The sequence below is a fragment of the Scyliorhinus torazame genome, chromosome 7 (assembly GCF_047496885.1).
Source record: "Scyliorhinus torazame isolate Kashiwa2021f chromosome 7, sScyTor2.1, whole genome shotgun sequence".
NCBI classification, from domain to species: Eukaryota; Metazoa; Chordata; class Chondrichthyes; order Carcharhiniformes; family Scyliorhinidae; genus Scyliorhinus; species Scyliorhinus torazame.
Window position 1 is genome coordinate 95,106,588 of NC_092713.1, and position 13,617 is coordinate 95,120,204.

A 13,617-nucleotide genomic window follows, 5' to 3' on the forward strand; every position below is an offset into this window, starting at 1 on the left:
TCAAGTGATGCGACCATCAATTCACTCAAGGACTCGTGTCGGAGTAAAACAGTGGTTTTAATTAACTATCAACTTTGCCTGCCTGCGACTGGTACATACAGAGGACAGTCCCACAGGCCAGCTACTCTTATACTCCTTCAAAGGGGCGGAGCCATGGGCTGAGCCCGTACATGCTCCAACACCCTCCAACATCTCTCCCTGTGGATGAAGCCATACAATGGCCCACAGATAAAACCCACAGGGTTAATAATATAGAACATAACTGGTGAATTAACTGTATTTACAAACATAGAACATAACTGGTGAATTAACTGTATTTACATTCACGACATTCACCCCCTGTAAAAAAATAAAGTCCGGCAGGGGTGATGGGTCACAAGTTCAGCCGGTCCGGCACCCGGATCGTACGCTGCGACCGCCGAAGCACTGGTGTTGCAGCCGCTTCAGGTGGCTGGGGAAGTGGGTCCGGTGCAGCCCCAGGGGTGGACTCCGGGAGCAGCTCTTCCTGAGCTTCATTCCTGCGGACTGGTGTGCCGGGTGGAAGGGAGCACAGGAGCCAAATGGGCGCGGGGGTGCTGGGCATGGGAGAAAGAGCGGGGTACAGCGCGGGGGGTACTGTGGGCGTAGTGGTGGTGGAGCCTGCGGGCGCAAGGTCTCGGAGGGAGATGGTATCCTGTCGAGCATCGGGGTGCTCAACACATGCGTAGTGGGGGTTTGAGTGCAGGAGCTGGACCCTCTCTACCAGGGGATCGGTCTTATGGGTCCGAATGTGTTTCCGGAGGAGAACCGGACCCGGTGTCATCAGCCAGGGTGGGAGCGAGGCCCCTGAGGTAGTCCCCCTAGTGAAAATAAACAAGCGGTCATGAGGAGTCTGGTTTGTGGCCGTGCAAAGTAGGGACCTATTGGAACGCAGCGCATCGGGGAGGACTTCCTGCCAGTGGGAAACCGGGAGATTCCTGGACCGTAGGGTCAGTAGGACGGTCTTTCAGACCGTCGCGTTCTCCCTCTCCACCTGTTTCCCCGGGGGTTGTAACTGGTAGTCCTGCTCGAGGCGATGCCTTTACTGAACAGGTACTGACGCAGTTCGTCGCTCATGAACGACGAGCCCCTGTCGCTGTGGACGTAGTTGGGGAAACCAAACAGGGTGAAGACACTGTGCAGGGCTCTGATAACAGTGGGGGTGGTCATATCGGTGCACGGGATGGCAAACGGGAAATGGGAGAACTCATCAATAATATTGAGAAAGTAGGTATTGCGATTATTCGAGGGCAGGGGCCCTTTGAAATCGATACTGAGGCGTTCAAAGTACCTTCACCAGGTGGGCCTTATCTGGTCGATAGAAGTGCGGTTTACACTCTGCACAGATTTGGCAGTCCCTGGTTACAGCTTTGACCGCCTCAGTGGTGTAGGGCAGGTTGCGGGCCGTGATATAATGGGCGAGCCGGGTGACCCCCCGTGTGGCAGAGGTCGTCGTGGATAGCCCGTAGTCGGTCCTCTTGCTCACTGGTGCATGTGCCGCGGGACAGGGCATCCGGGGACTCGTTGAGCTTCCCAGGACGATATACTATATCGTAATTGTAGCTGGAGAGTTCGATTCTCCACCTCAAGATCTTATCGTTCTTGATTTTGCCCCGCTGCCGTATTGTCGAACATGAATGCTATCGATCGTTGGTCGGTGACGAGGGTAAACCTCCTACCAGCGCGGTAGTGCCTCCAGTGCCGCACGGCTTCCACGATGGCGTGAGCCTCTTTTTCGACCGAGGAGTGTCGAAGTTCAGAGGCGGTGAGGGTGCGTGAGAAAAACGCAATCGGTCTGCCTGCTTGATTGAGAGTGGCGGCGAGAGCGACCTCTGATGCGTCGCTCTCCACCTGAAAGGGGACGGACTCGTCCACCGCGCGCATCGCGGCTTTGGCTATGTCCGCCTTGATGCAGTTGAAGGCCTGGCGGGCCTTGGCTGCCAGAGGGAAAAGGGTGGCCTGAAATAGTGGGCGGGCTTTGTCCGCATACTGGGGGACCCACTAGGCGTAGTAGGAAAAAAAATCCAAGGCACCTCTTGAGGGCCAGTGAGGGAGAGGGAGTTGCAGGAGGGGGCGCAGACGGTCAGGGTCGGGCCCTAGGGCTCCGTTTTCCACGACGTAGCCGAGGATGGCTAGCCTGGTGGTGCAGAAAACGCATTTCTCCTTATTATAGGTGAAATTAAGTTTTTGGGCGGTTTGGAGAAATCGGTGGAAGTTGGCGTCGTGGTCCTGCTGATCATGGCCGCAGATGGTGACGTTGTCCAAGTACGGAAACGTGGCCCGCAGCCCGTACTGGTCCACCATTTGGTCCATTGCTCCTTGGAACACCGAAACCCCGTTCGTGACGCCAAAAGGGACTCGGAGGAAATGGAAAATGCGGCGTCTGCCCCAAACGCCATGTAGTGGCGATCCTCCAGACGGATTGGGAACTGGTGGTATGCAGACTTCAGATCCACCGTGGAGAACACGCGGTAGTGAGAGATCTGATTGACCATGTCTGCAATCCGGGGAAGGGGGTACGCATCAAGTTGCGTAAACCGGTTAATGGTCTGGCTGTAATCAACCACCATCCGGAGCTTCTCCCCGGTCTTGACGACCACCACCTGAGCTCTCCAGGGGCAATTGCTGGCCTCTATGACGCCTTCCCGCAAGAGACGCAGGACCTCAGACCTAATAAATATTCTGTCCAGCATGCTATATCGCCTGCTGCGAGTGGCTACTGGCTTGCAATCAGCGGTGAGATTAGCGAAGAGGGAAGGAGGGTCGACTTTCAGAGTGGCTAGGCTGCACACAGTGAGTGGGGGCAGGGGTCTGCCAAAGCTAAGCGTCAGGCTCTTGAGATTATATTGAAAATCGAGCCCTAAAAGGAGGGGGGCGCAGAGGTCTGGGAGCACGTACAGCTGGAAATTAGTGTACTCAGCGCCCTGTACCACTAAGGTTACCGTAGTGCACCCTCGGATTTGTACCGAGGGCGACCAGGAGGTGAGGGAAATTGTTTGTTGCGCCGGGTTTATCGGGAGCGAGCAGCGACTTACCAGATCCGGGTGGATGAAACTTGGTGCTCCCGGAGTCGAACAGGCAAGGTGTCTCGCACCCGTTAAACCGGACGGCCATCATTGAGCTCTTGAGGTGCTTGGGTCGCGACTGGTCCAAGGTGACTGCGCTGAGTTGAGGGTAACCGGCAGCGTGGTCGGCTGTGCTGAGGCGGCCCCCCGGTGACTGTCCGAGCAGGTCGTACGCGTCGAGCGGCGTAGCAGATGGCGGCCCCAGTTGATCAAGCATGGCGGGCGTCGAGGAAGATGGCGTCCAAGATGACGGCCCCCATGGATCGCACGTGGCCGGCCACGTGGGGGAGGATGGCCAAAATGGCGGCCCCCGTGAGTCTGTGCGGAGTCGGCAGGCACGCTGCCACATTGCGAGGTCTGCAGGCCTGAGAGTCGGTAGTCCGGGTCAGGGAGTTCGCATGCTTAGGCTTGGCGAGGCAGACCTTGGCAAAGTGCCCTTTCCGGCCGCAACTGTTGCAGTGAGCGTTGCGGGCAAAGCTGTCGAGGGTGTTGAGGCTGGCCGCAAAAATAACAAGGCAACCCCCCATGATGAGCGGGTGGGCGCGCAGAACAGGCCTGGGGTAGTCTCTGGTCGGGAGCCCACGAGGGGGTCGAGTGTTCGGCCGGAAGTGCAGTGAGGCTCTGGAAAGCAACCTCTAGTGAAGTTGCCAGTTTCACCGTCTCGTCCAGGTCCTGGGCCCTTTCTCGAGCAGTCGCTGCCGCACATAATTTGATCTGACACCCGCAACGTAGGCGTCTCGGACGGCGAGCTCCATGTGCTGAGTGGCCGTAACGGCCTGATAGTTGCAGTTGCGCGCGAGGGCTTTGAGGTCGCGCAGATAGTCGTCAGGTGTCTCCCTGGGGCGCTGGCGTCGAGTAGTGAGACTATGTCGCGCATAGACCTCGTTCACAGGCCGCACGTAGATGCGCTCGAGGATTGCGAGAGCGGCAGTATATGAGGTGGCCTCTTCGAGTTGCAGAGAATCCTACTCACCTCCTAACCCCTAAAAGCCTGTCCATCATCTACAAGTAAGAAGTCTTACAACACCAGGTTACTGTGCTCACCGCAGTGTTATGGGCCAAGGTTTAGAGAACCCCAAAGTGTAGCATGGAGTTCACCTGAACCACCACTTTTAATATATTGTGGTATGGGGAGCTCACGGCCCACTCTACAGGTGTGGTTCAGCAGAATTGGAAAAGTATTTTTTAAAGCAAAACAATGTTTATTCTATGAACTCAAGTTAACCTTTTTAAAACAAACAGTGAACATCTTAGCAACCATTAATTCAAATACAACCCCCAAAGAGTACAACACTAAGTAATGCTTACGCTGTCCTTTTAACATCCAGAAGACTTACAAAAAACCTCACCTTTAACAGAAGCACATCAGGTTAAAGTCACCACTGAAAACATTTATAATTCTGAATTCACCAAATGATCAAGAGATAGTTTTTTGATGGCAGAGAGAACAGCAGTATACCTGCTTGGTCTGGCTTCAGCTCCAACACTGAAAACGAAACTAAAACACACCCTGCAGCAAACAGCCTAAAACGAAAGTAAAAAGCTGACAGACAGCCCAGCTCCACCCACACTCTGACATCACTGATAAACACCCATTTCTTAAAGGTACATTTCTTAAGCACCTATTTCTTAAAGGTACTCTCACATGACAGCAGTCCAACGCCGGCATCTCCACATCATCTACAAGGCACAAGTCAGGAGTGTAATGGAATATTCTCCACTTGCCTGGATGAGTGCAGTTCCAACAACACACAAGAAGCTCAACACCATCCAGGACAAAGCAGCCCGCTTGATTGTTCCCTTTTCCACAAACATTCAAACCCTCCACTACAGTGGCAGTCGTGTGTACCATCTTCAAGATGCACTGCAGTAACTGACCAAGGGCAGCAGATACCTGGGAACACCACCACGTGGAGGTTCCCCCTCCAATTCACTCACCACCCTGATTTGGAAATATATCGCTGTTCCTTCACTGGGGCAACATTCTGGAACTCTCTCCCTAACATCACAGTGGGTGTACCTACACCTGAAGGACTGCAGCGGTTCAAGAAGGCAACTCATCACCACCTTCTGAAGGGCAACTAGAATTGGCAAGAAATGCTGGCCTAACCAGTGACACCCACATCCCGTAAAATGATTTTTAAAAAAAGTAAATAAAGATCATTTCCTCCAATCACCTGTCCTGTAGATTAGTGTTTTTCAAACTTTTTTCCGGACTCACTTTTACCAACCGTCCAACCTTTGCGACCCACGCCAGCTGACCTTCGCAACACATTATTTTCGCTTCCCTTTAATGCGACAGGTGAGCCTCCTCAGGAGTATTGTGCACAGTTTTGGTCCCCTTATTTGAGGAAAGATGCGGTGTGATTGGAGGCAGTTCAGAGGAGGTTCAGTGGATTGATTACAGAGATGAGGAGTTTGTCTTGTGAAGAGACATTGAGCAGTTTCAGCCTATACTCTCTAGAATTTAGAAGAATGAGGGGAGATCAAATTGAGGTATATGAGATGATAAAAGGTACAGATAAAGTAGACGGACAGTGGATGCTTCCTCTTATGGGGTATTCTAAAACAAAATGTCATAGTCTCAGGATAAGGGGAAGCAAATTTAAAACAGAGATAAGGAGAAAATACTTCTCCCAAAGGGTTGTGAATCTGTGGAATTCGCTACCCCAGAGTGCAGTGGATGCTGGGACAGTGAGTAAATTTAAGGAGGAGTTAGACAGATTTTTAATTAGTAATGGGTTGAAGAGTTACAGAGAACAGGCAGGATGGTGGAGATGAGACCATGATGAGGTCAGCCATGATCATATTGAATAGTGGAGCAGGCACGAGAGGTTAAATTGCCTGCTCCTGTTCCGAGTTCTTATATGGTGGAATTAGACAGAATAGTTCCAAGAAAGAACTATTCTGTATAATTCCACCTTCCGGACTTCCGATGGTGACATGCAGGTGGAGGTCACATGTTGGGTGACTCCTGCTAGAGTCCTCGGTTTTTGGCCCTTATCTATAATAATAATAATAATAATATTTATTGTCACAATTAGGCTTAACACTGTAATGAAGTTACTGTGAAAAGCTCCAAGTCGCCACACTCCGGCGCCTGTTCGGGTACACCGAGGGAGAATTCAGAATGTCCAAATCACCTAACAGCATGTCTTTCGGGACTTGTGGGAGGAAACTGGAGCACCCGGAGGAAACCCACGCAGACACCGGGAATGTGTAGACTCCGTGCAGACAGTGACCCAAGCCAGGAATCGAACCTGGGGCCCTGGCGTTGTGAAGCAACAATACTATCCACTGTGCTACCGTGCTGCCCCATGCTTGACGGCCGGCAGAGTCAATCATGGTGCGGAGTTCGTTTGGAGGAAAGTTGGCGGGAGCAAGCTCGTCGGGTGGGGCAACGCTCATTACTGTGGAAATGCTCGTTGAGGTGATGGCACTGGAGTTCGAGTGGCAATTTGCCAAGTATTTTGAGCGGCATGGGAGGGAAATGATGGACACTCTTAAGAAATCGCTGGAAGGCATGCTGATCCCGATAAAGGAGGCTCTTGGAAAGATGTCAGAGACAGTGTGGGAACATGGTGAGATGCTGAAGGGGCTGGAGGAAGCACTGTCGCGACCAACTTGCCTCACTAGAAGTGGAGTTGCTGAAGGTAGAGGACAGAAATAAGGGCCTGAGGGCCATGGTTGAGGACCTGGAGAACAAAGGAGTGTTTATCGAAGATGTTTGCAAAGCTGCTTGGGAGTAGGAGAATGCCCCGCCTTCGAGTTGGATAGGGCCCACCAGTCGCTTTGGCCAAGACTGCGGGTGAATGAGCCACCAAGAACTGTGATGGTTTGCTTCCACAGCTATCAGATGAAAGAACAGGTCTTAAGATGGGCCAAGTTGAATTAGGAGGTGATGTGGGAAGGCAGTGGTATTTGTATGTACCAGGATGTCATGTGGAGCTGGCAAGAAGGGTGTGGCCTTTAATAGAGCGAAGGCAGCGCTTTTCAATAGTGGAGTGCGTGTCGGGGTGGTCTACCCGGCGAGGCTGAGGGTCATGCATAACTCCAGAGATCATTTGTTTGAGTCGGCGGGGGCGCTTGTGAAGGCTGAAGGACTGGGATTGAACAGAGAAGGACATTGGAACTTTGCTGTTGGGGTTGGATGAGGCGGATATGTTCTGCTGCATGTGCCCTTTAATATCTTTGTGTGTAAGATATTGTTAAAGTAACATTTTCTTTGGGGTGTTTTCTTTCATGGCGTGGGGTTACCTGTCTCCTCTCCAGGTGTTGTCTTGGGTTGGAGTGGGTATACAGGGGAGTGGAAGAAAGTGGCAGTTTTGAGATGAGCTGGAGGGCAGGGGAGTTTCGATACTTGAGGTAGATGGTTTGGGGGTGCGGTATTTGCCTGTAGTTCTTTTATTTTTATTGTGGACACAGGGGTTGGGGGTCGGGCGGGTCCACCTCACTAGCATACTAGAGTTGGCTAGAGAATGGGAGCGAGGTGGGGTGAGGAGCTGCAGTCGGCTGAACCTGGGCAGTCAGGTTTCGGCTTGCCTTGAAGATGTGAATGGTGAATTGAAAAGAGGAGTCATTTTGAGACAAAATGGTTGGGAGGGTTTCTGGGATGGGGGTGGGGGGGTGGGGCAGTTGGCTGACGGTGACTGGGGGTAGATCTTGGCCCCATTCGTGGGGTGGGCTGGGTACCATCTTGGGTGGGCTCTGATTCTAGGATTTGGATGGAGGGTTAGGATTATTCCTTGTGGTGGACATGGCCAATATGCAGTGGAGGGGTGTTTGGATAGTAACGTGGAATGTAGGGGTTTGGGAGGGCTGATAAAGCAGGTGAGAGTTTTCGCTCATTTGAAGGTGCTGGGGGGGCTGATGTGGTGCTGCTGGAGACCCATTTGCGGGTGAAAGACCAGGTAAGGCTTCTTCAGGACTGGGTGAGCCCAGCGTTTCACTTGGGTTTCGACAGTAAGGTTGGGGGTAGCAATACTGATTAACAAGAGAGTGCAGTTTCAGATGGAGAAGGTGGTGGCAGACCAGGGGGGCAGATACGCTATAGTTACAGGAACTTTGGAGGGAAGGTCAGTGGTGTTGGTTAGCATGTATGGCCCTAATTGGGATGATGTAGTTTTCATGAAGAAGATGTTAGTGATCATTCCTGATATGGATTGTTCTAAGCCCAGGTCTTTGGCCCATCGAAGGTGTTGACGGCGTTCATGAAGGAAATGGGGGGACTAGACCCTCGGAGGTCTCTGAATCCGGGGGACAGAGAATATTCTTTCTTTTTTTCTTAGAAATTTTAAGTATCCAATTTTTTTTTTCCAATTAAGGGGCAATTTAGCATGGCCAATCCACTTACCCTGCACATCTTTGGATTGTGGGGGTGAGACCCACGCAGACACGAGGCGAATATACAAACTCCACATGGACAGTGACCCAGGGCCCGGATCAAACCCGGTCCTCAGCACCATGAGACAGCAGTCTAATCACTGCCCCACCATGCCGCCCTGAGAATGTTCTTTCTTTTCTCTGGTACATAACTTATACTCACGGATCAAATTCTTTATCGTGAGGAGATCTTTGTTGGCGGAGGTGAGGAGAGCAGACTACTCGGCGATCATCATCTCCAACCAAGTCCCACACCTGGTGGATGTGGTCTTGGAGAGGGGGCAGGTACGACGGCCGGCATGGAGTTTGGATGTGGGGTTGCTAGCGGACTTGGGGTTTTGCGTGAAGGTGGCGAGGGTAATTGATGGATACGTGGGGTTAAATAGAAATGGGCAAGTGTCACCGTCGGTGTTATGGGAGGCTTTGAAAGCGGTGATCATAGGTGAGATAATCTCGCATAAGGCTCAGGTTGAGAAGGAGGCAAGGGAAGAGCGCCAGCGGCTGTTATATGACATTTTGGAGTTTGATGGCAAGTACTCGGAAGATCCCACCCCAGAGCTTTTGACCAGTAGGAAGGAACTGCAGACAGTTCAATCTGTTGTCCACAGGTAAAGTGGTGCTTCAGTTGAGGCGGGTAAAAGGCCTGTTGGCTGGCCAGTTTAGGTGCAGGTGGCCTCCAGAAGATTGTGCAGGTACGGGATGCAAGTGGGAGGTTGGTGTCTGCACCGGAGAAGGTGAATAGGGCATTTGAGGAGATTTATAAAAAGCTGAATAGGTCGAAGCTGCCGGGGGATGAGTTGGATATAGTGGAGTTTTTGGTGGGATTGGAATGCCCTAGGGTGGAGGAGGAGGATAGGGTGGGGCTGGAGGAACCATTGGGGATTGAGGAGGTTCACGCGACTATAGGGAAAATGCAGACAGACAAGACACTGGGGCTCAATGGGATCACAGTGAAATTTTGTAAGAAGTTAGACAGGTTGGTACCGCTGTTGGTGGAGATGTTTGAAGATGCACTGGCAAGGCGACACTCCTGGAGACGATGAGGCAGGCATCCATCTTGCTCTTATTTAAGAAAGATGAGGACCCTGGCACTCAGGTTGGAGGTGTGTCTTCACCAGGTGGCACCAGACAGGTTTGTAAAGGATAGGTGGTTTTCCTCGAATGTGCGGTGTCTGTTGATCGTGGTGCTCTCCCCGTTGGGAGGGAGGGAACAGGAGGTTATTGTAGTGCTGGGTACAGAGAAGGCTTTCGATAGGGTGCAGTGGAGTTACTTGTTTGCGGTATTGGAACGGTTTGTGATGTGGGTTAAGTTGCCTAAGGCAAGTGTCCGTACGAATGGTTTGAATTCGGGATACTTTCAGTTGTATAGCGGAATGAGGCAGGGGTGTCCTATGTCCCTCCTCCTATTTGTGCAGTGATAGAGCCTCTGTCTCTGGTTGAGGCAGTCAGATAGGTGGTAGGGGGTGAGGGGGCAGAGCATAGGGTTTCCCTATTTGCTGATGACCTTCTTTTGTATATCTCGGACCCAGTCCCTACGGTGGGGGATATAATAGGACTGCTGACTCGATTTGGGTCTTTCGCAGGATACAAGCTGAACTTGGAGAAGAGCGAGTGTTTTACGGTCTCTCCGCCAAGGAAGGGTGCAAATTTGGGGGTGTTGTCATTTCACTTGGCGACGAACCGCTTTAGTTATCTGCGGGTGCAGGTAACTCGAGATTGGGCCCAACTCTGTAAATTGAACTTCACGATCCTTGTGGAGAGGGCCAAGGTGGATCTACAGAGGTGGGACAGCCTTCCTCTATCAGGAAGGTTCAATTGATAAAGATGAATATTTTACCACGGTTTTTATTTTTGTTCCAATGCCTGCCAGTTTTATTGCCAAAAGCATTCTTTCTGGGAGTGGAGCGGTTCATCATGTTGTTTATTTGGGTGGGCAAGGTAGAATTTGGAAAAAGGTGCTTCAGAAAGGATGGCAATCTGGAGGTTTGGCACTGCCGATTTTGATTTATTACTATTGGACAGCAAATGCCGAGAAGGTACTGAGTTGGTACGGGGATTGGAGGCAATTTGGGTAAAGATGGAGTCAGGTTCATGTAAGGGGTCGGGTTTGCGCTGGTAACGTCTCTACTTCCTTTCTCCCCTGGGAAATACTCAGGCAATCCGGTGGTGGTAGCTACACTCAGGAATTGGAGACAATTTCAGCAGCATTTTAAACTAGGGACGTTGTCGAAGATGACGCCAATCTGTGCAAACCACTTGTTTGAACCGGCTAGATTAGATGCTATGCTCCAGGGCTGGGAGGATAAGGGAGCGGTAGGACTGAGGGATTTGTTTCTGGAGGGGCGATTCGCCAATTTGGAGGAGTTGACGGAGAAGTTTGGGATCCCTCCCACAGTCTGATACTTTCTGGTATATGCAGGTGCGGGATTTTGCAAGGAAGGTCTTTCCGATTTTCCTGGTGATGTTGCCCTCTTCACTGTTAGAGAGACTGCTGTTCGTGGCGGGTATGGTGGTGGTGGCGGGGGGAGAGGCGGGGGGGGGGGGGGGAGGGGGGGGAGACGGTGATACATCAGGGATCTATGGGAGGATTCTGGAGGAGGATATATTATTGCTGAGGGAGTTAAGGCCAGGTGGGAGGAAGAGTTGGGAATGGCACTGGAGGAGGGGTGTGGTGCAAAGTGTTGCGCAGGGTGAACACCACAACTTTATGTGCAAGACTAGGGTTGATTCAATTAATGGTGGAGCACAGGGCACATTTAATGGGGTTGAGGATGAGCCGGTTGTTTGTGGGAGTGGAGGTATGGGAGGGGTCCGGCCAATCATGACCATATGTTCAGGTCTTGCCCTGGGCTGGGGAGGTTTTGGGGCTCTTTCTTCAACACCATGTTGATAATCTTGCAAATTGATGTGGAGCCCCTAGGGGCCATATTTGGGGTGTCGGCCCTGTCAGAACTGCAGACGGTGGTGGATGTTTTAGCCTTGGCCTCGCTGATTGTTTACAGATAGGTCCTCTTGGGGTGGAGGTCAGCTTCTCTGCATACGGGTGTTCTTGATTAATAAGGGGATTTCTTGATTAAAAAGGGCATCAGGGGTTATGGGGAGAAGGGAGGAGAATGAGAATGAGGAACATATCAGCCACAATCAAATGGCGTAGCAGACAAGATGGGCCGAATGGCCTAATTCTACCCCTCTATTTTATGGTCTTACGGTCAGAGGAGGAGAGGGCAATGCTCATATTAGGTGCTGAGTTCAAGTGGTTTCTTTGTGCTGTCTTCGTCTTTGTGAGGACGGAAATTCCAATCTTACACATGTAGGTCACTGTGAAGGGCAATAGTAACAAACTGCTTGTTTTACTCAGCATATTCCTTGGAGATGCTACTCCAGAATGCTGACAGCCTCAGGGACTTGAGGCCTGTTTTTAATGTGCTGTCACAGGTGAGACGCAGGAGTTGAGTCTCTTCATTTGGAGTCAGCTGTAAGTTAATAATTGACCCTGGGGTCTCAAACTCAAAAGAATTTTTCGCCCATCTATTCTCCTTCAAAATCCCAAACTTCTCCTCTGGAAAGTAGGGACAAAAACTGTTGATCAGCTCTGCCAGATGTGACTGAATAAGGCTTGCCGGTCTATTGACAGTTCTCTTACTAATGTTGCTTTCTTCAATGTGTCGCAGCAGTGTAGGGAACATGTAGTAGTTTTGGCTTTGTACTCGCACTTGCCGAACTGTCAACTCCTTTTGGAAAGCGTCTATTTCATCACAGTGCAAAAGCAATCATCATCCCCCCCTTGCAAGTTGAGGTTCAGTTAGTTTTGAATTGAAAATACGTCTGCAAGGTATATATGGTTAGCATCTAATTCTCATTTGCCAGTACTTCCCTACATATAACACACATGGGCTTTGCATCCGAATTTGCATTGGCACGATTAACAAAAGCATACCTCAAGAATCATTTTTATACTGCTTTATTCCTGATTTCAGTTTGTTCTTAATGGATTGTTCACCAGAGCCCCTGGAGCTTTGTATACAGCGTCCGTGTACGTCCCGGGTGCGTGACCTGCACTCTGCTGCCACTGGTGGGAAGACTCCAACATTCGCAATTAAAGGCCGGTCCCGGGCCATTCGCAACCTAAAAGTCGGTCACTGCCGGCATTCTTAAAAGCCTCCCCAATCTCCTTAACAATCTCCTTTAGAGAGATGGATGTAGACCATCTGGTCAGGTGATTTATCCACCTTCAGACCTTTCAGTTTCCCCAGAACCTTCTCCTTAATGATGGTAGTGTCCATATCTGTGACTCGTTGAGCCTGTTTTGGTAGTCTCCTTCAACTTTTCCTACTCTTAACACTGAAGGCCCAAGGATGTTATAGTATTTGGTTATTGGTGTATAATTATTGATCACATATACTGTTACTCCAATAGATAATGTTCTTTTAATTTCATCATTTTACATAATGATGTTTATGCCCAGGTAAGTCCTTGTACCCAACAGAGGTTGTATTGGTGTGCTTCTGGCTAGTTCATAGTCCAGCTTACCTTTATAGTAACCACCTGGGACCTGGGGCGAAATTCTCCCCCAACGGCGGGATGTCCGCCGACTGGCGCCAAAGCCGGCGCCAATCAGACGGGCATCGCGCCGGCCCAAAGGTGCGGAAGGCTCCGCATCTTTGGCGGCCTAGCCCCAACATTGAGGGGCTAGGCCGACGCCGGAGGGATTTCCGCCCCGCCAGCTGGCGGAAATGGCATTTGTTTCCCCGCCAGCTGGCGCGGAAATGCGGCGCATGCGCGGGAGCGTCAGCGGCCGCTGTCAGTTTCCCGTGCATGCGCAGTGGGGAGAGTCTCTTCCGCCTCCGCCATGGTGGAGGCCGTAGCGGAGGCGGAAGGGAAAGAGTGCCCCCACGGCACAGGCCCGCCCGCGGATCGGTGGGCCCCGATCGCGGGCCAGGCCACCGTGTGGGCACCCCCCGGGGTCAGATCGCCCCACGCCCCCCCCCCCCCCCCCCCCAGGACCCCGGAGCCCGCCCACGCCGCCTGGTCCCGCCGGTAAATACCAGGTTTGATTTACGTCGGCGGGACAGGCAATTCCTGGGCGGGACTTCGGCCCATCCGGGCCGGAGAATCCAGCGGGGGGTCCCGCCAACCGGCGCGGCCCGATTCC

At 51.7% G+C, this 13,617-nt stretch overlaps 1 protein-coding gene across 2 annotated transcripts in view; it reads left to right on the forward strand.

Annotated features, from left to right (window-relative positions):
* The window catches only part of dnai4 (dynein axonemal intermediate chain 4), a 401,481-nt gene that overhangs the window by 550 nt on the left and 387,314 nt on the right, over positions 1-13,617 (forward strand). The window lies entirely within an intron of this gene.